Source organism: Mauremys reevesii, linkage group 3 (genome assembly GCF_016161935.1).
Source record: "Mauremys reevesii isolate NIE-2019 linkage group 3, ASM1616193v1, whole genome shotgun sequence".
Lineage (NCBI taxonomy): Eukaryota > Metazoa > Chordata > Testudines > Geoemydidae > Mauremys > Mauremys reevesii.
Window position 1 is genome coordinate 147,092,032 of NC_052625.1, and position 21,880 is coordinate 147,113,911.

A 21,880-nucleotide genomic window follows, 5' to 3' on the forward strand; every position below is an offset into this window, starting at 1 on the left:
CTGGGATTATTATTTTCAGTTCTCAAGAGTGACTCTGTGGGAACTGGATGTGTAGTCTAGTGAGAGATCAGAGCTTGGGCCCCTAGCCTATGCCTCACCCCTTACATTAGCTAGCAAAAACTAGAATTTCTGCCAAGGTGGGGGAGATGATGCTTGGGACTTATTGTCCTAATTTTGAGATGGCATTGGAAAGGGCAGCTTTTCAGTTGCATTCTCATTAATAAATTCCAAATTTTCTAACCTAAAGAGCCTGGTGTACTCTGCAGCATACAGACACAGTGCCTGCAGCTCTTGATTTGAATGGGCAATCACACACAGAGCCCAGTTATCCTTGTGAGTTTGAGTTTTTGAACTTATGTGGTCACTCCCTACCTAGAGAGGAAAGTGTCCAGTGACAAACCCTCCCACATAGCCTGAGTTAAAAACATCTGATTTGCCTTCCTAAAAAACCACAAAACGCCTCCCAGGTCCTTCAGGAGACAAGTTCCTCAATCTCCCGCAACTTCCCAAGCCCTCCTGACCCCTCCGTGAGCTTCCGAGCCTTCCATCTCCTCTGCAGAGATCTTCCCAATGGCAGTCCCCAGTGATGATATCTGTGGTTGTGTTTGGCTTTGTTTACAGAGAGCCCACAGACAATTTTCCTCCTATTCAAACGGGCTCCAGGAGTAAAACAGAAGTTGCCAGTTCAAGCACTTCATCTGTATCAAATCTTAAACTTTTTGTGACTACTTACTCTATAGCCAAGAAAACTCCTATAGCTCCTCTCTCCTCAACTTCTTGCATACCTAATTCCAAAATGGGTTATGCAGTGAGCAACATAGGTCTTGTTGAACTAACACACATTAATACATCTGTCACATTTTTGTGAAACTGCAGGAGTACCCTTGACTATTTTGACAACCTCAGCTTGTGCCGCTTCTATGACACAGTCAAGGTGTTCATGGTGGCTGCTTGCAGAAACATTTCTATAATCTAGGCACTTTATAGACAAATATTGACTCAGGAATTTAAGTAAGGGGGTATGCAGGTTGTGGTTAAAAGTCCTTATATAATATCCACTCCGGTTCCCCCCGCCCCACAAATTTCACTCTACTATTTATCAGGTCACATTCCTGGTGGCCCTTACCAAGACACACCTTGAAACTAAAGACTGTGGCAGGGGAAACATTTCTGTTCAATTTATGCAAACTGAAACCACAAGTTCATTATTCCAAAAATAAACCCAGTTTTATTTATAGTCTTTCTTCCAAGAAATAGTTCTACCATTTGTTTTTGAAAGATCTTTCATATGACAATGGTGGCACATTTTGGTTGCCCTCTAGGATCATCAGTATTTCTAAATCTGGAAAACTGGACATCTATCTTCACCATCTTATCTGAGCGATCACTTGATCAGAGAAATGACAGCCTCATGGACTGAGAGAGATTGCACAGTCCAGTAGAGATAGGATTGGATTCAGTTCAGGCAAACTAGGTTCTACCCTTGGTTTTTTCCTAGACCTGCTATGGACAAGACATTTCAACTCTGCCTCAGTTTCCCTCTCTTTAAAATGAGGAAAATCATACTTCTCCTGGTAAAATGCTTTGACAACTAAGGATGAAAAATGAAAAGTATTTACTTCTATAGTTCCATCTTCTAGATACAATTATTCATAATTGCACTGCTTCACAAAATGATTTTATTTTTTCTTAAAGTGTAATCCTCACCTGAATCTACATTCTGATGGAAAGATTTCTCAGTTTCTTTTAAAGACAATTATTATTCCATTCATAATCTCCAACTCTGTTTGGGATGCTACTAACAAAATCCCATTATAGGATCTGTAGGCCTACATAAGCTGCTGAATATTAAAATTTCTTTACTTACCAAAAATGATCTATCTTCTAGTTGACAGGTCCACAAATCTGGTCTTCTCTGTCAAAATGGAGATATAATTGCAGTAACGATGTAAGAACTTGAGGTTTCTTAGATCTGCAGTAGGATATTATATTCCCAGACCTGAAGAAGAGCTTTGTGTAAGCTTGAAAGCTTGTTTCTTTCACCAACAGAAGTTGGTCCAGTAAAAGATATTACCTCACTCACCTTGTCTCTTTATAAACCAAAACATTGATCCCTATTCTATTACAATTATTAATCCCTATGTCATAGGTTGGCTAGCCCTTTAAGGGGAGTTGGACTCAGCCTTTCTTGTGATCGTACCCCCACCCAGGGCCGGTGCAACCACTAGGTGAACTAGGCGGCCGCCTAGGGTGCCTAGTGGTTGAGGGTGCCTAAAAGCCCGCTCAGGCAAGGAGGTGGAGTGGAGGTGAGCTGGGGCGGGGAGGGGGGCGCGGGGAGGGCCGCCTGCAGTAACGGGGGTGGGGGAGGCGCACAGGGAACCACTCCCTGCCCCAGATCACCTCCGCTCTGCTTCCTGCACTGAGCACACAGCCCCCACTCTAATTCTCCTCCAATCGGCGCCACAAGCCTGGGAGGGGAGGAGAATTAGAGTGGTGCCAGTGTGCTCAGCGGAGGAGAGCTGGGGCGGGCTCCCCAGGCAGGGTTAGCTGCCGTGGGGGAGGGGGGCTGCCTGGGCGGGGTTAGCTGCCACGGAGGGGGCTTCCCTGGCAGGGTTAGCTGCGGGGGGGGGGGGGCTCCCCAGGTGAGGGGGTGGCAGGCTGGGTTAACTGCCATGGGGAGGCTCCTCTGGTGGGAGGGGCGGGCAGGCGTGGTTAGCTGCCAGGGGGTTGGTGGCAGGTGGGGTTGGCTGGGTGAGGGGGTGGCACAAGGTGGAAGTTTCACCTGGAGCGCAAAACTTCCTTGCACTGGCCCTGCCCCCACCCCACCCTACCCTACCCCACCTATCTGGATTGTCTGGGGATGAGATTTCTTGGGTCAATTATCAGACTTACCTGGGAGGGAGTCAGGTTATTTCCATAAGGGGTTGGGAGAGCTCAGTTGGGAAGAAAAGCACTAAGAATGAGGTTGTCTCCGCTGACAGGCGATAAAGGGAGGGTGTCAGGACAGGAGGAGGCAAACCCCAGACAAATGGCCTGGAGGTACACACAGGAACTACAATCCAGTTGACGGAGAACCAGACTGGGGGAAAGACTCCAGAGATAAAACCCTGAGGATCAGAACCAGCTCTCCGGGGAGAAAGTCTGAAGGGTCAGCACTCTACTTGAGAGCAAGGCAGAAGGATTTTATGGTTCCATTAGGACTATTGTTCACTATCAGTGAACCAGTGGGATGTGCTGAGAGAGATGGACCACAAAGGGGTCTGCAGAGGCCAACCCTGCCAGACCATAATAAAAATAAAGTATATTTCAGGTTTGCACTGGTTGGTCTTTTCCATGAGCAGGACTTAACCCCATGCTGATGTAGTAGCTCATAAATCTCCGTCTGTCCCTAGAGTTACAAGTCTGTGCATCTTAGTTTTTATATTGATATATCACTCATCATCACAGTGATAGACCCAATGTAGGATCTGTAGACCTGAGTACTTCAAGAAATGCTTTTTTTTTTCTAGTAACTAAGCAATTTTCCTATTATGTGTATCAACAGTCGATATATTTCATTTGTCAGCTTCTTAGTTCTTTAAGGAAATGTTTGTCTGTTGAACAAATGAACATGCTGTCTGTTTCCTTTGGAAATGTTGCTTGCTTGCATGCCTTTCCTGTATTTTGATGATTTTTTTAATTTGGATAGTCATAGCTGTGTTTGTACAACTTGCATTTGATGTCTTTGTTTATTGCAAAAGATTGGAGGGATTTTGTTAAAAGGTGATCCCTGTGCCTTGAAGCTCTAGAGGGTCAGAAGCTTTCTGCTCCCATCTGTTGGTGAACAGAGGAAGAACAGCCACAGAGCTATTTTATCTGAATAGCCCAGTATTTCACATAGATAGATGCCCCTGAGGGCAAATTACTCTCTGCTCCCATCTGTTGGTGAACAGGGGAACTATGGCTACAGAGAGTTTCATTTCCATGTGCTTTCTTCCCAGAATTCCTCTGGTGATACTTTGGAAGTCACCATAACTGTGCCCAATTTCAGAATTGGATAGTGGAATTGAACTAGAAAGGGGGCAAAGGGGAGAAGGGTTTGTAGCTTGTAGCAAGAAGAGGCTCTCCCTTGGCAAGGACTCACAGGTTTTGAATGGTATTGTTTTTTCCTTCACTGAGGATCCTGTGCTGTTGGGAAGATTCTTTGGGAGAGGACACAGATGTGGCTTCTTGATGGAATGCAATGTAGAAAGGTTCTTCACTGAAGCCATAAAGCACAGTAGCAGAACTGGGTGAACTCTGGAGAGACCCGTCATACTCAGTCACTAAATAAGTTGAAATACTATAGCTGGGTTAGGTGATGGATCCTCAGGACAGGACCAGGCAGCACTTCCCAAAGGACTGCTGGAAGGTATCTCAGGACTCTAGGACTATGTTGCTTACTAATGCCAAACAGTGGGTGGGGTTTAGTGGATGAGGAAGGGGGAAGTAATATGGTGAAGAGATATTTGCCTGTTGGATGTTGTGATGGGGCTTAATCCCCATCATCTGTAAGGCACAGGAAAGAACCTTATTATTACGCTTTGTACCTGGGACGTGATTAACAGATTGCCTTCTGGCCAGAGGAGTAGGAGCTAGGCTGTATAAGGAGCAGAGAGCACTCAGTTGGAGTAGAGACCCAGGAGAGAACAGCTAGGGAGAGTTCCTGTCTCATCAAAGGGACTGGAAGAAGACCTGTAGTCTTGGGATGGGCTATGGCCTGGAAGCAGAGCTACAGGAATAGGGTTAACTCCTGTCGTGGGGTTCTAGAGCAGAGAGGAGCCCTGAACTAGGGTCTCTGAGTAACAGGGAATGAGATAGACGTCCAAGAGGAGTGAAGGACTTATTGTTTAGAACTGAGCCCAGAAGCAGCGAAGGACCTTTTTGTTTAAAGATGAACCCCTCAAGGGAACTGAACTGTTATGTGACTTGGCTGGAGGTCTGTGCCACAGAGGACCCAGTAAGGCAGTCCAGAGAAGGGACTGACTGGGAATGGTCATCATGGCAGAGGAAGTGACCACCAGAGGGAGCACAAGAAGCAAAGTCCCTGCAATGCTGCGTCTGGGCCCTAGATGTAAGGTTGTGCATTTACAGATGTTCACGCTGATAGGTGGCGAACAGAGTTAACAGACTCATGCCAAAGTTACTGTGAAGTAATGTTTATTTATCATCCGTATAGCTAGACTTGCTGTGTTGTCACAAGTTGATGCTGTTTGTACCCTTTTCCTCCAATTAAGTGTTCTTTGTTTCATAGACACTTTTAGTGCTTGCATGTGGGGAAGAATTGCCTATTAAGGGAGCACAGGAAAAGTACTTGGTGATCCTAGAAATTCTGGGTAGAGCCTTGAACTGGTATGTTTGTTTTAAGAGGGACAACTCACTATTGGAACCCAGCTTATGTTGCTGTTTGACAATACCTTGCTGAAGGATTATACTATGTAACCTATTTATCTTTGGGAACCTTGTGCATGCCTTGGAAGAAGCATAATGCATGCCAGATTGATGGACATGAATGAGGAGAAGAAAGTCAGTCCTATCTTTGTCATGAGAGAAACTTGTAGACAGTTAACACTTATCACTGGCTGATGAAGTAGTTCAGTGATTGGTGTTAAAAACTGCATTTGCCACCAACAGTAGCTGAATTTACCATGGTTTTTGTGGAATTTCCCTTTCTAAGTATAAGGAAGAACTGCAAGTTTCAGGATAAAGATGAATCTGATGTTGTAAACAAGTAGTTCCAGTATTAGAAACCAGATCTGGTGTCTGCTTCTTCATTTGTGGTTTATGATATCTCACGTTCTGCTGATTGTAATTCATGTGTACTATGAGGAAGCTTCCTTTCTGTCATTAATGTTGTTCCTTCTAATTCAAGTCTATTTACTATTGCTGGTTTAAAGAATAAGTTGAGTGCTGAACTTCCTTTAGGATTTGTCTGGGTCATGTTATTTTCACAGTTCAGTCTCAGAACATGGGAAATTTTCTAAATCTTTCAAATAATAGGAAAGATTATTAGAGAAATACAAGCAAGTAGAAGTCTTGATCCAGCAAAGCACTTTTGCTCAACTTTTAAACATTTATTCCCTTTGACTTCAGTGAGACTACTCATGCTTAAAGTTAAGCATGTGCTTAAGTACTTCGCAGGATTGAGGCCTAAGTTCATAAAGACTAATTGATGTAAGGGTGTGTGTGGAACTGTTTGTCTCATGCTCTTTTAAACAATGCCATAAATATAATGCTCGGAAGCAGTTATGGCCTATGTTCTTTTCAAAAAGTTTGAGTATACAGATAATAAAAGATCTTTTTTCAAATTCCCATTCCATTGTTGCTAAATGCATAGCAGTAAGCTTACAAATACCTTTTTAAAAGTTGTTGACAGCTCTGGGAAGCTACATATCATAAAATGACAATGACACAATTTGATCCCAGAAGAGATCCCTAAAATTTGTCTTCTAAAATCACAAATAAACAAGTTGTTGTGTGTCATACATTAGAGGAAAACAACATTATGTCAGTCAAAAGTCACTTAGTCATCCCAAATATGAAACCCTTAGTATTTCTTAATATTTCCATTCTCTGGATTCACAGTTAAAGCTAAAGCTCTAATAAAGGGGAGCAGTCAACTACCTAGGACAAGTGGCACATCAGGAAGACATCTGTTTCCATGAAGAGGAGGGACGAAGTTTAGCTAACAAGAGAAGTCAAAGCTGTTTCCCTCTGATGAGATGGAAGAGGATGATCTAGGATGGGAGCAGGATCTGAATCAGGCAGTGCTGCTAATGTGAACCAGAGATTTGGAAAATGCTAAATTGGGGAAAGTCTGTGTGGGAGAGGGAGGACATTGTGATTGACTAGATCTCCAGAAAACAGCATGGGGAAGTTAGTTGTCTTTCAGCAGGAAGAGAGACTGAGATTGTGCTAGTTCTCCTGTGAAAGGGTTGAGAATAATCCTGAGAGCAAAATGTTGACAAGTGCTTTCATAAAATGCAGTGGGGGGGGGGGGGGTTTGCTCAATATGGTGGCAGGTTAGGGTTGTGCATGGATTTTGCCAAACTGGGAATTTGAAAGAGAATTGCAAATCATCTATCATATCCATTTTATCTAGAGTCCTAAAGGCAGCAGGAAAGATGGTGATAGAAGGAGCAAAAACCACGTTGTATAGTTTCTTTAGACAAGTGAGGACTGCTAATATTTTTTTAGGGATCCTTTTTTACTTGTGCAAAGGCTAACGTCAGCTGGGTCTTTTCTTCACGTTGTGTAAGAGTTCTCACAGCTATTTCTTACCAATGTGCAATAGACATTACAAAAATAAGAGTATTATGAGGACTGCCTCATACTTCAGGAAAAATGAAGTGAACCAAAAATAGTGTGGTCTCAAGATTCAATTAAAATAAGTATGGCTAGAAAAGTAATTTCAAGCCATAGATGTGAAAAATCCACTTCCACCATATCATACAATCCCATCTTTCTGTCTTGGAAAAATGACACAAAACATGAACTAATCTGGCAATTTTCAAAGTAAAGAAGATACCGCTTCTATGAATGCCACCAGTCACAGAGGAAGAAAGAGACTGAGCTGTCTGATTGTGTTTATACAAGTTTTGTATTTCTTACCAAGTTTCCAGTTACTATGGAACTCTCAGCACCTGCCAAATAAGTGTTTGGGGTGTCACTTTCACTTTATTTCACAAATGTCAAATGCTTCAGAGCACAGGGCCTTGGACAAATCCAATGCTTTTCACTCCAATTTGCAGAAATTTAACCTTTATAGATCCAACCTGACATGAAAATATTACAGACACCAGTGAACATAAAAGGTGTTTTGTTTTTTTCTAATGGCAAAATAAGCTTATTTCTTTGTACTAAAAATGTATGTGTATTGTGCTTGGAATGTATGTGACAGCCATCTTCTCTTGGGATTGGTGAACCAGTTCAGCTATAGGAGGAGTTGGCCCAAATGGTCTCCCAAAACTCAAACCAAGTCTTAGGCCAGTATAACAGGTTTGTTTGTTTTTTCTTGTTATGGCGACAACTTAGTTTTAGTGCTAGTGTGACAATAAAAGATGCATTTCAAACTCACATAACAGCGTTCCATTTCAGGAAGGAATCTCTCACATCCAGCACTCCCAGCACACTTACTGCAAATCAGTGTTTATAGACTGGTCTTGGTTTTTGTGATTATTCTGTTTTTTAGTTTGAATAGGTATTGGGACCCTCCTCTTGTCATCTTTTGATAAGTCTAGGGGCAAATATAGCTACCATATCCATGAGCCAGGTAGCAAAGACTTTTATTTGATTTTTGGTATTAATTCCACATCATTCGTGACCAAAGTAAATAAGACGGGAACACCCCCAACAGCATCAGGTTGAGATAAGGCTGATCTGTTGTTGTTTGTAAGCATGAGTTTAGCACTCATGATGATTAACTATGTTAGGTTTAGCCTCTTCATCCAAGTCCTGACAATCAAAGCATGTGGTGTCTGATTCTGCTGGATTTACAAAAGCTGAGAAATAAAAAATCAAGTCTCATTTATCATCCCTCAGCAGGCATGGGTGGATGTGGATATTGAGAAGATGTCTTCCCTCTTTTACAATCTAAACAAATCTATCTAAATCTAAAACAGTGTAATCGGCTTCCCAGAAACATAAAACACAGATGATTATCAAAATGTGTATCAAGAAAGCATCTGCCAAAACAAAACCAATAAAGCTCTAATGGGCGCCTTGATGACAGCACTGATTAGTCAGGTTTCTGCAGGGAGGAAATGTCCTTGAGCTTTCTATGACAAAGCAGCATAATAAAATCCTGTGGTTACACACTGATTTGGGAGTAGATATTGCACAAATCATTCTGAGCCCAAGGGACCTGCATCTACAACAACTCAAACAAAAGAAAATATTTATTTAAAAAAACTGAGGCTCTTCACCCAAGTGCTGTATTAAGCTCAACACAAAGCTGGTATATACTCTGGAAAGGAGTATGAAAAGTGGGTATGTGAGGTAGGACACAAGAGAGTAAGAGGCAGAGAAGTAGATTTGTGAGTTGCTGAGTAAGGAGAACAAGAATTCTGTTTTGTAAAAATGTTTGAGGTTTTGAAACTTGTTTTCATTATGCATCAGAATGGAACAGAACATGAAATCTTCTTTGGAAATTGTAGTTCTGTGTATAACCTGGCAATGGTGGGAATGCAGATTGGGCAGTGCTGTGATGACATTCTCACACTCACAGTATAGCCTTCTGGAAGGGAACAATTATGAGTGACAGGCATGCAGTAACATGAAGTTGCAGGAAGCACAGGGTAAAAGGGGCCCGAGGGAGGCAAAGAGTTCCATTTGAGTATGTTCACAGGGAGTGATAGGGGAACCATAGTGGAGCTCCAAGCATGGCACAAAAGAATCGGGTACTTCTGCATGGATGGTTCAGCTCTTCTGCAGATCAGCGGGGATCATGGGCGAGTCCTGCAGCCTGTTCCATAGGAAGCAAGCCCTGCTCCCCAACAGAACAATTTTTGGGGAAATTGTCTCAGAAGGGCCACAAAGAGGTGTTATAATATCACTGTGCAGTAAAATGAATGTACTTCATAATAAAAAACCTATTAAACAGATGCCAAATGATTGCACCTCTAGCAATGGTTGTTATTTATATTCATATTAGTATTTTAACCCTGCTTCCAAAAAGTATATTTCTTAAAGGTAGCTATACCTGCCTGCTCTAAAGCACTATATTTGTTGTTTCTTGAGGGAGAAATAAATTAACAGAGGTTTATGGCAGTTAAAAACATCATAGGTATATTAAACCTCCTCCATTTGGGAGGGCATTCTGATTTAGATGGATTCTTTCCAAATGTCATCTGGGAAATGTGTATCTCCCAACATGCTGAAAATTTCTGCTAATTTGTAGCAGCCATAATTCATGAGTAGTTGCTATAAGAAGGATATTGTTGCTTCACGTTCTGAGAAATTTGGGTTATAAACAGGGAATTCAAAAGCATGAAACATTAAAGACCATTTCTCAAGGAGCCAAAAAAACAAAGAAAAAAAACCCCCAGAGGAATAAAATAACGGGTATAATTATGGAATCCCTCCAATGGGACAATGACGGAAAACATTTAGCTCCGCAGGCTGAATGGTAATAACTGAGAATGTAGACCTCTTAATGTAAGGTTCGTTATTGGTTTCCTTTACGCTTGTGTAAATCCAGGGCATCTCTTATTTTGATAGAACTATTACAGGGTGGCAGGGTGGTCCAGTGGCTAGGGCAAAGAACTGGGACATAGGAGACTTGTGTATGACCTTGGAGAAGTCACTTCACTCTTCCATGCTTCAGTTTTCCCAACTGTAAAATAATTGTAATAATGGATAATGTAAAATGTATTGAGGTCTTTGTATAAAAGTGCTATGTAAGAGCCACATCATTATAACTCCTTCAGTGTGATCTCATTTACTACGCCAATACCATGCCGGGTTGCTTAACGTGTGTTCTGCACAGTAGATACACACTGTGAAGCTCATTTAGGTGAATGGCCTATGTCAGAGTGATCAAATCTCTTCCTCTTGACAAATTTAAAAATGTGTTTTAAATATGTGAAGTTTTTTTATACATATTAGTATTAGTCCTAGGGGGACGAAAAAAAAACCCTTTTCCTCTGACATGTTTGTGAAAAGATGTTTTAGCGTGTGGACTGGGCAAAAACACTATAATTTCTCTTGGCTGGGAAACAGCCTGAGCAGAAATATTTGTAATATTTGCTTTAATTTACTCTTGGCAAGAGTGTGGCAAAAGAAAATTAAAATTTCCTTCTTAGGCTGGGAACCCATTATGACAAGCTGCTGTACTGTACTGGTGTACATTTAGGGTGGTGTGACTGACAGACTTCTGTCAATATTGACCTCTGTCTGCAGTTATTGCTATCAAGCATAAAATGCACAATGTTTGATGTTGAGGTGATCGTTTCCTCAAGGTGGTTTACAGATCGCAAAGGCTGCAATAATTTTGCTGAACATTTACAGCAGGGCTGCACAATCACGGAACTCTTCAGTTTGCAATGCAGCTTGTGACCTGAACCCTGCAGATTTGTTTGCAAATGTTGAAAATAAACCAATCCCAGCAGGTTCTTTTGGAAATTCCTTGGTCATTACTGCTGAAGTCTGACCCTACTTATTGTACTATGTTTTGGCAGAATTAGTGGTCCTGACCCACTGTTAGTGTCTAGATCTGCTGCTGATACAGCTGCTTGCTGACTGTTTGTTGTAGTTATCTTGTACACTAAACTAGGGGTGGGTTAAATGAAGTCGCATGTTAAAACACTATCATCCTCCACTCTTCCTCCCCCAAAATATAAATGTAGGAGTCTGGAATTTCCTCCTGGCTGTCTCTTTAGAAGTTCCACTTTAAAACTTTTTCAGCAAAATCCCTGGAGACAAATGCTCCAATGCCCATTTTTATACTCCTTAACAGCATTCTCTGCAAAGTGGACTCTGAAATGGCTTAGAAAACGATTAAACTCATGCACAAAAAAAGGTGCACTGCAATATTGCTTACTTGGTGTCTTACATATGTTGTATTATATTGCATACTACTGAGCAGTCTGTTCCCTCACCATCTAAAGCAAAATCACCATGAAGGTGATTCTCCCTAAGGCTGTCATTCCCCCTGGAGAGAGAATACGCTGAGTTCTTAGTTTCTTCTTCACTTCTCTGACAATGGAGGGGTTATGATTGACTCTTTGGCCCTCCCAAAGTTCAAGTAAGTTTAGCCGCAAGTTCCTGGATCGCCTGAGATCTTTGTAGAACTCATATAAAATGCCAGAATCAAGAACCATCCACAGGGAGGCTCTTTGCCTCATTACTGTGTTGGGGCATCCCTGCCCTATATCTGACTTCACCTCCTCTTTTCAGTCTTCTGGTTTACCTTCTTGCATATACATGAGACCAGCACCTGGAGCAAGTAGGCAGGAATCCTGAGGCTTCCTGCCCTTTTAGGGAAGGGAGAAGAACAGGAACATGCAGAGTTGGGAAGGGGAATTAAGTCCCTTTCTCCTATATCAAACGTATTGTTTTGTTGTTTGCATGGGTGCGTTGTGTTACCTTGCAAAGTTGTCCTTTTTGCTTCAGCTTTCTCCTCTATAAAATGGGGGTAATACTTACTGTGCCTACCTCACAAGGATTAATTAGGTAATATTTGTAAAATGCTTGGAAGATTAAAAAAAAAAATCTGTGAACCCGTGAAACCCAAATGTTGTCTATGGGTTCAGTGGAGGTAGGAACTTGAGAGATCTCATTTGAATGTCGAAATGATGTTTGGGTGTCAAGGTTCACTGTTTTCATTTTGTTTGTGCTGGGGCACCAAAAAAAAAAAAGGAACACACATGTGCCTCTCGTCACCCTGACCACTTTGCATATATGTTACAATCTGCTTTCCTCCCCTCCCCCAGTTTGTTTGTTTTCTTTTTAGAGTGTAAGCTCTTAGGACCAGGAACTCTTCCTTTATGCTTGTTTGGCACTGAGAACATTGGGGGTCTTGATCCTTGCTTGGGCCTCTGGGTTCTACTGCAATATGAAGAATGATTATTAAAGCCCTACATTTTCAAAAGTGACTAGTGATTGTAAGGTGTCAGTGTTTGATATCCAACTAGGGGCACCATAAATGATCCTGATTTTAAAATGGTGGGTCCTTTTAAAAAACTGACTCATTTACATTGTCTCAAGTTGGGCACCCAAAAACGGAGACTTCCCAAATCACTAATCACTTTGAAAATGTAGGTTAATAATAGTAAAGCACATTTTCCTTTAGGACCAATTTAGCATTAGAGTGCATGAATGGGATTTTAAAATGAAAGTATTTCAGAAATATGCCTGCTGAATGCCATGCATTAGGAAAGAGATGCTGACATAATGTCAAACAAATTCAAGTGCTTTTCTATCGGTTTTAAAAAACAATATTGCTTACGAGCTAGGGAATAATCAGACTGGGTTATATGTGATCCTTACAGGCCCCTTGTTTATCTTTCCTCCTCTCTCTCAGAGTGTTCTTTAGCTGTAAGTGCTCCATGCTGGTGAGACTTCCAAATTCAGGTCTCCAAGCATGTGTCTATACAGCAATTAAACTCCCATGGTTGGTTCTTGTCAGCTGACTGAGGTTCGTGGGGCTTGGGCTGTTTAATTGCTGTGTAGATGCTCAGGCTGGAGTCTAGGTCTCTGGGACCCTTTTCCCTCATGGGGTCCTGAAAGCTGGGCTCCAGTCCAAGCTTGAACCTCTACACAGCAATTTTTAGCCCCGTAAGCCTGAGTCAGCTGATGCAGGTTATCTGTGGCCATGCTGGGGGTCTTTTATTCCAGTGTAGACATATTCCAAAAGTTTTCTCAGAAAAAAAGATGTTTCAGAAATGATATTGTCAGTCAACTGGAAGCTAAGATGGTGGCACTTGCCATTTATGACAGGGTTCCACATGTGCTGGCTATGTCCTTTTCATTATATGGTAGCAAATAAAGTATCTGGACTCTAGGACGGCATGCCCTTCCATGTGACAGAAAGTTATGTGAATAAGAAGAAATGCTACTAGACACCTATAACGATGAGTCCTTGCAACAAACGAGACTGCTAAAAATGGCCACAGAATGATTTGGCTCACACCATGGCTAAACTGTAGACAGGACAGAATGCCTGTCTGACGTCTGGGTTATAGAAATCCAAAAGAGAGCAAGCCATTATGAAGCAGGCAATATGATATTCTGTCCTGGCTTCCCCCAACTTGATTATGACTAACAATTCCTCCTTGACATTACAATATACTTTACAGATAAACTGGGGAAATAGCAAGTAAGACTATAGCAAGCCAAAGAAAGCAAAGGAAAATAGAAATAGGTTGGCAGTGACATTCTTGTGATTTTTTTTATATATTTTTTTGTTCTCGCGTAGCATCCGGCAGTTTTTCTTTTCCAACTTCAGAGTCACCTTCCAAATTATCTGCTTTCTACGTTGCTGGTTTAAATAAAGATCCTGAAATATATTAGTAAGCCCATGGAATTTCTCTTTCTGTTAAGTGCATTAGATGTTTTGGGAGAGGCTTGCAAGTAATGAATGGCATGGCTTGGAAAAAATAGTTGTGTCTGATTTAGAATGTAGAGTCTTTGGGGGGACTATTTTCCCTTATGTTTGTGTGGTTTTGGCATGCTTGTGGCACTCATTTAAAAATAGGGCACACTTTTATTATCTGCTGCATGATCTCTGAACTCAGAAACTGCAATCTGGGCTACAAACATCCATTTAGTGCTAAACCAAAATGTATGTCTGTCCAAAATGTCAGCTCTGATGGCTGATCAGGAGTTTTCTTAAGTATGAGCAAAATGTTAAAGAGAGAATTAGAAAACTATTACAGAAATGGACTGGGCTCAGTAAATTTTCCTTTCACCTTGAATATGAATGTATTTGAAAACTCTCAGAAGTGCATGCGGAAAGTTATTTTACAGAAGACTGCATGCAACAACAAATACTGTTGAATTTTGACAGTTATAGACAGAGCTGATAGTGCTGCCTATTATTAAAGTTTCCTGACACTTGCCATTGTAAGAGCCAATTCCCAGTTGCTTATAACTTTGCAAAATTTTAACCATTTGGGTTTAAATTTTCCATACTGGATTCTGCCTATGGCTTCTGTTTTCCCAGATAAAACCGTTTCCAGGAACAAGACTTGGGGAAAATACATTGTTTTGCCCACGTTAAAAAAAATTCTGTCAACCTCCTCTTCTTTGAAAATGTCTAGAGTCAAAGTGCTTTGGAGCAGGGATGTGAAATTTGGCAAGGGGAATGGCCTCTGTGTGAATGATGTGCCCTTTAGTATTCTTGAGACTGGGACAAGAAGCCAGCGACAGAAAGAAAGAAGGGAGGAAGACTGAGATTGGATGAGGAGCCCTTGGAGGGAGACTCAGACTGGGAGATAGTAAGGGAGAGACAGATCGAATGGGGAAGAAGTAACTGGACTGGCTGGGCAAACAAATTGAGACTCAGCATTGGAAGGAGGACAGACAGGTAGTGTAGGAAAATTGGGACTTGCACAGTGAGGCCTGAGAGGGAAACTAGGACTGGCTGAGTAAGGAGAATGGGACTGAGATGAAGACCATGGGGTGGGGAAAAGACAGGATTGGGACAGGGGCAGATTGGAGGGGAGAGGGCAGAAGAGGTCACAATTGGGTGGGTGGGTGGGGAGGGAAATCAGTCAGAAGAATCTGTGCCTTCTAGAGTATACTCCCCTTCAGAGCCTAGAATGGAACCCAGGATTCCTGAATCTCACTATTTTCTGCTGTCAGCAAGTGTCTGGGAAAGTGTCCCATCCCCTTCTAGTGCCGATGCACACAGAAGATGACAACCTACTACAACTGTCAGTTACTCTTTTAGGTCAAGTGGCTGGGGGTCCGCATGGTAGATCGAAAGGCTCCAACCCTTCTGATTAGCCATGTGAGTGTCAATATCAAGCCACGTGAAATAATTTCTGTTTTTTCAGTTTGCTTTTTAAACTCATAGGAAATCTCTCTCACACACACACTAAATCTCTCCTTCCCTCCTCCCATCCATTAGAAGAGCATTATTAGGGTTGAAAAATCAAGCACTGAAAAGACAGAATTAAGGCTCCCATCTATGGATGAATTAGGGTAGTAAAGGAGACTGTTGTCTGTAGGAGTCCTGCCTCATTTGTTGCAGAAATTGGAAGGTGTATAGTGAATGAGGCAGGGGATGGCAAAAACAGACAAGGAAGTCTCATGGTTATGGCAATTGAATTATACCTGACAACTGGACTCTATCCCCACCTGTACCATATTGTTCCTATGGGATGCCAGTTAAGTTGCTTTCAACTATACTTTTCACAGGTGATCACTAACTGCATTTTCCTCATTTTCTGGTTGCCTAGCTGGATATCCTGGCATCTGACTTACAGAAATGCAAGCACTCACAACTGCAACTGAAGTCAATAGGAGCTATGCTTGAATATATACTGTACTATATAATCCTAATATTCCCTAAAAACTCAGGCCCTGTATTTGTCAAGTCGGGCACCCAAAATTAGGTATAACTTTTATCTTAACATTGTCCAGCTCTGAAATGAGGATAACACCATCCTGTCACCTCCCAGGGGTGTTATGAAGATAAAGTCATGGATGTTTGTGAAGCACCCAGACACTGTAGTGATAAGCACCACAGAAGGTCCAAGAAGAAATTAACAATTCTGTCTTCAGTGCAGGGTTTGAATAGTGTGCAGAAGATAAGGTCTGGGCCACCCACTGAACAAAGAGGATAACACAAAATATTGAATAGCTGCATATTAAGTGAGCAACCACCATTCTGTGCACTGGATGAGGCCAGGGCTGGGTGAGTGGAGAGTGGAGGAGGAAGGGCTCCACTGGGGGGTGGGAAGTACATGATCATGTGATTAAAGACTGCATCATAATACAGCTGAACAATGAAGGCTGTGACAAAGTGCGAGCTGTAGCACCTGGTCACTGAAGTTGCTGTAGCAGAGAGAAGGCTGCAGTCTGCAGGCTTAATTGGAAGCAATTAACCAGTTTCTGTCGGTTTACTGACAGGTGGGTGGTAATAGCTAGGGACCAATGAGACAATTGGTCCAGTAGCTGGGTGGCTATATATCTGGGATTCAGGGGGCACTCCGAAGGTGAGCTAGGGAGAAAAAGAGAAGTGGTGTGGAAGTCTCCTACTGCTGTATAGTCTTTGTATGTGCTGTTGTGTTTAAACTGAAGATTAAATACACAGGGGTGAAAGGGAAACTGTCTGGGTATGTTTGTGACTGAGCATTTTTAACTCCCTCTCCTCGCTTTTCCAACTAAAGTGAGGTGAAAGTGATATGCCGCTAAAGATTGTCTAAAACCAAAAAGGCAGTGAGTGAGGGAAAATATATCATAAAAAGTTGTTTGCACAAGAGTTTGAATCCATGATGAGAATACCATGGATATTTGGTAACAGCAGAAAAGAAAGTGACACTTTTGACAAGGGGAACAAAGCAGCTGGACTCTCCATCAAATCTTTCCTCTTTGACACAGCAAAAGCATTTATATGTCTAGCAGTTAAATTCTACACAAGACGTGACAGAAAAACTGCTGGCTGTCTCTCTAAACAATCTTCAAAACACTTGACATGGTCATTCAGAAATGTTTATGAAAATGACAAATATAACAAATCAAACTCAGGCAACTCTGTGCATAAGCAGATCATTATGGGTAATATTCAGAAAGTGCAAATCAATTAAGTGTCTTCAGAGAACAGAAGTTTCTCGGCCTGATTTTGTTTTCACAGCTGTTCTATATCTATGAAACTCCCGTGGCTGCTCTGGCATCACTTCGGCTTTACACCTGGGATAGTTCTGGCCAATTTCTAGCTATTAGTGGTTAGAAGAGAGCTTTTCCTGAGGCAGGCTATCCCATGCCTACCTATCACACTGAGTTGAGGATAAAGTGGTGGTTGCTTTTGTTCTGTCTCTTTGCACTTTCAGCTCTGATCCAGTATGCCAGTTCCTATGATAGCACCTATTATGTGCTAGACACTTCACAGACAGAAGAAGGAACAGTCCCCGTCCCCAAGAAATCACAAGATGAAGACACAGACACACACACACACACACAGAGCTTGGGGGAAACAGGGCGGTGTGCCATCTGTGTATGCATTGCATACCCCAGGACTGGCTGTACTCATGGTGTGAGGTCATGCCTCACAGAGGATGCCATTTTGCATATAAGAGTAGAATTGTATTCCTGACTAAAAATGACATGTCACACCATCGGGGACCCAACGTATACTTAATTTATGGATCTCATCCTTCCTTAAGTTTTGGGATTTGCATATCTGGGGAGGGGAAGGTTTTTCAGATTCATATGTCACTCACTCTGTGCGTGTGTGTGTGTGTGTGTGTGTGTGTGTGTGTGTGTGTGTGTATATATATATATATATATATATATATACACACACACACACACAAAGCAAGGTTCTCTTGAAAGAAGATTAGCTTGCAGGTGGACATCCCTGTGGAATTTTATGGAGTTCAGATAAATAATTTATCAGCTTTTGCTCCTTGGTGAACTCAGTATTGTTGAAGAGAGAGATTTTTAATCCTTTTTCTGTATTTGTGTTCAGAGATCTCTTGTACTATGTTCTGCTGCAAGTGCATCATAAGATTTTGTCTGCAAGTGTCACTTCAGAAACTGGTTGTTCTGTTACAAGCTAGGCTCAGCAATAGTAGATTGTATCCTAAACTACTTCATACTGTAGCTGTTTGTGGCTACTGTGCATTTTGTATATAAATAAGAGTCAGTCATTCCTGTGTTTTCCTTTATCTCCATGTATTGTGAAGTTCAGAGAATTAATAGAAATTCTGGCTCGTCACTCCACATTTCTGCAATAATATTTTGATGCTCAAACCTTCTGATCGCTGGTGTTGCAAACTTACTCAAACAGTGGCATTTATTTTGATAAGTAAATATTGGCACATAGGTACAGAAAATGAGATTGACAATATTTTAACGATTGTCAGTACCCTTCAAATTTGTAATATTACTGGATTTTTTTCTGTATAGTTTTAGAGAAAAGCTATTGACAGAAGCAACCCAAGACATAGGTTGCACAGACATGGTTAGACATGCTCCCCATATAGGACAAACCTAACTTTTTCAAGACCTAAACAGCACAGTCATAGTTTGAGTTTTAATTCAATTTGTACTGAGAGAAATCTCCATTAGGAGCTTAAAAGTGCCAATATTTTATTCAATAAAATGGAAAAGTTAAACATTGTACTCCCATGTAATATTACTTATAAACTGACCACTGCTTCCCTCCAGCAAAGCACACAGTGTAAAAACAAATATAGGTAACCTGCGGTCTTAAAATACCAACACATATACCCAGCGGAGATAGGTAGGGGAGTTTGAGTCCTGCTTCTGGTGCTTTTAGGCTGACATAGGGTTGGAAGAGCTCATAGGCAGCATGTTCCACACTTGAAGAAAGATGGTGGCAAAACGCCTCAGATTGCTTAACTAACCCTTTGAATATTAGGGACCAGAGGTTAAAGGCCTTCTCAGCCAGAAGAATGGCAACCACAAAAAGGGACCTAGGGTGTGATGTATAAAGTGTGCATGGGGACGAGGAGGAAGACGATTCACAGTCCCCTGATTGGAATGTGAAAACACTGAACACAGATGTTCTAGAAAAGTGTGGCACTTCAGGCAAAATGGATGATTTTTAAAAATATATATATATTGAAAAAAAAAGTTGGAAAATGGTATTTGACAATTATGAACAATTATGCTTATTTTCTTCAAAGAAAATCTTGTGTCTCACACTGCAGATGGGAGCTACAATTAAAGGAGAAAACCCATTTACCGAGAGCTGTTTTCACAGGCTCAATCTTAGACTTGTAGCACCAGATTTTTCAAACTAAGATGCGTGCATTTGTGAGTATACATTTGCGGGTAAATTAGTCTGTTTGGGCACAAACTTGATGTTTCCATTTGCATGCAGGCTGACAACTGGCTGCGTGCACATACAAATACATGATTTTCATATGCTCTCAGGAGCCAAATTGTGCTATTGGCATGGGGGTAGAGGAGACACCACCGCCACACTGGGATCTCAGATAGGTTAAGTGGGGAAAAAAGAGAGAACTACCACCAAAGAAGAGATGGAAACCTTAGGATCAAGAGATACCTTGAGCAGCATAGAAATACCAGAGAGCAATCTGGAGCTAGACTCTTAAAGGTATCAGCATAACTCACTTTCAATGCCCCTAGTGCTGCTACATAAGACAAAATTGATCCTCTCCATCCTTGTATGCATTCTTTGTCTAGTTTGTTTTGGTTATGTTCAGATTAAAGCTCTAACACATCTGGAAGTTCCTTAAGCATATTTTCTAAGAATATTATTAATAGAATTCTCCTGAAGTAGCCAACACAATAATAACAGGAAAGAAGATATTACATCTTTCCTTATACCAGTAATGGTAACCAGAACCAGCAGTAACACAAAGCTAGGTGCATATTTTAAATCATTTTCCAGGGTTATTCACTCAAATAAAAACCTGATCTCATTCTATCAGAGTCTACACCTGCTTTTTTTAGTTTATATTCCATGAATATGCAGTAAATAAGCTGATTGGCAAGTATGTTTGTGGAAATGGTGACTTTTTAACAAAAAGGATTGGTAATTATTCAGGACAGCAAATTTAAAATTCAAAAATGTCTTTTAATCAGGACCATTTTTCTTATCCAGTCAGAGACCAAAATAATATGATCAACCTATATGTCCAGTCAAAACTAAAGCACACAGCTGAAATGTAAGATAGTAAGAATTTTCACTGAACTGCTCTTGAACAATCAACAGACCAAGGATTATTCAGAGACATTTTGGTGAATTATTGCAAATGATGCATTCACTTAAGTAAACTGTGACTTACAGACAAATTGTGAGCACAGAGACTAAATTTGTGGAAGAAATTATTCCTTATGACTTCTGTCTATAATAGCTTGCAAAAGACTCCCCCCAACAGAATAACTAAGTGTCCACCTGACTAAACTTGTGACAAATGTGGAAAGCTCTGAAATGCTGATATGTGATTCTACTTATGGGCAGGCCAATTATTTGTTTCTTTTCAATAATTTCAGATAGCTTTGAAAATTATCACCATCAGATGAGGTGCAGCTGAGGACACCACCATCTTTCTCCTTATAATGTCATCATTCTCTGGAGTAAGAAAATCACATGGAGGTATAGTGCTTTGGCTCACGGTCCTGAAGGGCTTTGCTCTGCAGAACTCTCATGCCTGTATTCCTCTTTAGGAGCACCCTAGCGAGAGGATAACGCTCTTGAGCAAACTGGAAGATGGCTGTTCCGCTAACATTCTTTATCTTCATTTTCCCAAATGTCGCTAAGCAGGTTTTGCAAAATTAATGGAGTAACAGCAAAGTTCCATCAAATTAGGCAGAAGGTTTTCTGCAGTACAGTGGTTTGAGCAAACTGACTCTGCCTTAGTCACAATGTAAGAACTTGCTTAAACAAAAATTTATTGGAGTGTTTTTGTGCAGATTTTAGTTCATTAGAATACTTTACTATACATGATCAATTTTGTCCTTACATGTTAACAACTGTACAGATCTAAAGGTCAGACTTGTATATTATTTCACTCCCCAAATACTGCTTTTTGTTTTCTGCAGCTTTATTTAAATATTTTAATCATAACTCTTGTAGTTTTATTTCTAATGGAGCTTGAATCTTTTGGGGAAATAAATAATGAAACAATCAGAAATGTGTTTCTCATTTGGCTTCCAGATCTAAGGCTTTCCTCCCCCGCCCGCCCAATTAGTCTGTTTAATATGTTAATTTCCTGGGACCGGTTTTGTTCAACATCTTTGTTAATGATCTGGATGATGGGATGAATAGCACGCTCAGCAAGTTCGAAGATGAAACTAAGCTGTGGGGAGAGGTAGATACGCTGGAGCATAGGGATAGGGTCCAGAGTGACCTAGACAAATTGGATGACTGGACCAAAAGAAATCTGATGAGGTTCAACAGGGACAAGTGCAGAGTCCTGCACTTAGAACAGAAGAATCCCATGCACTGCTACAGGCAGGGAACGACTGGCTAAACAGCAGTTTTGCAGAAAAGGACCTGGGGATTACAGTGGATGAGAAGCTGGATATGAGTCAGCAGTGTGCCCTTGTTGCCAGGAAGACCAACGGCATATTGGGCTGTATTAGTAGGAGCATTACCAGCAGATCGAGGGAAGTGATTATTCCCCTCTATTCGGCACTGGTGAGGCCACATCTGGAGTACTGCATCCAGTTTTGGTCCCCCCACTACAGAAGGGATGTGGAC

At 41.4% G+C, this 21,880-nt stretch overlaps 1 long non-coding RNA gene across 2 annotated transcripts in view; it reads left to right on the forward strand.

Annotated features, from left to right (window-relative positions):
- LOC120401811 overlaps positions 1-21,305 on the forward strand; it is a 115,242-nt gene extending 93,937 nt beyond the window's left edge. For both annotated transcript variants that reach the window (XR_005596755.1, XR_005596754.1), the window contains 2 exons: positions 19,359-19,464; positions 20,671-21,305. This is a non-coding gene — a long non-coding RNA (uncharacterized LOC120401811). The remainder of the gene's footprint in view (positions 1-19,358; positions 19,465-20,670) is intronic.
- The last annotated feature ends 575 nt before the right edge of the window (positions 21,306-21,880 follow it).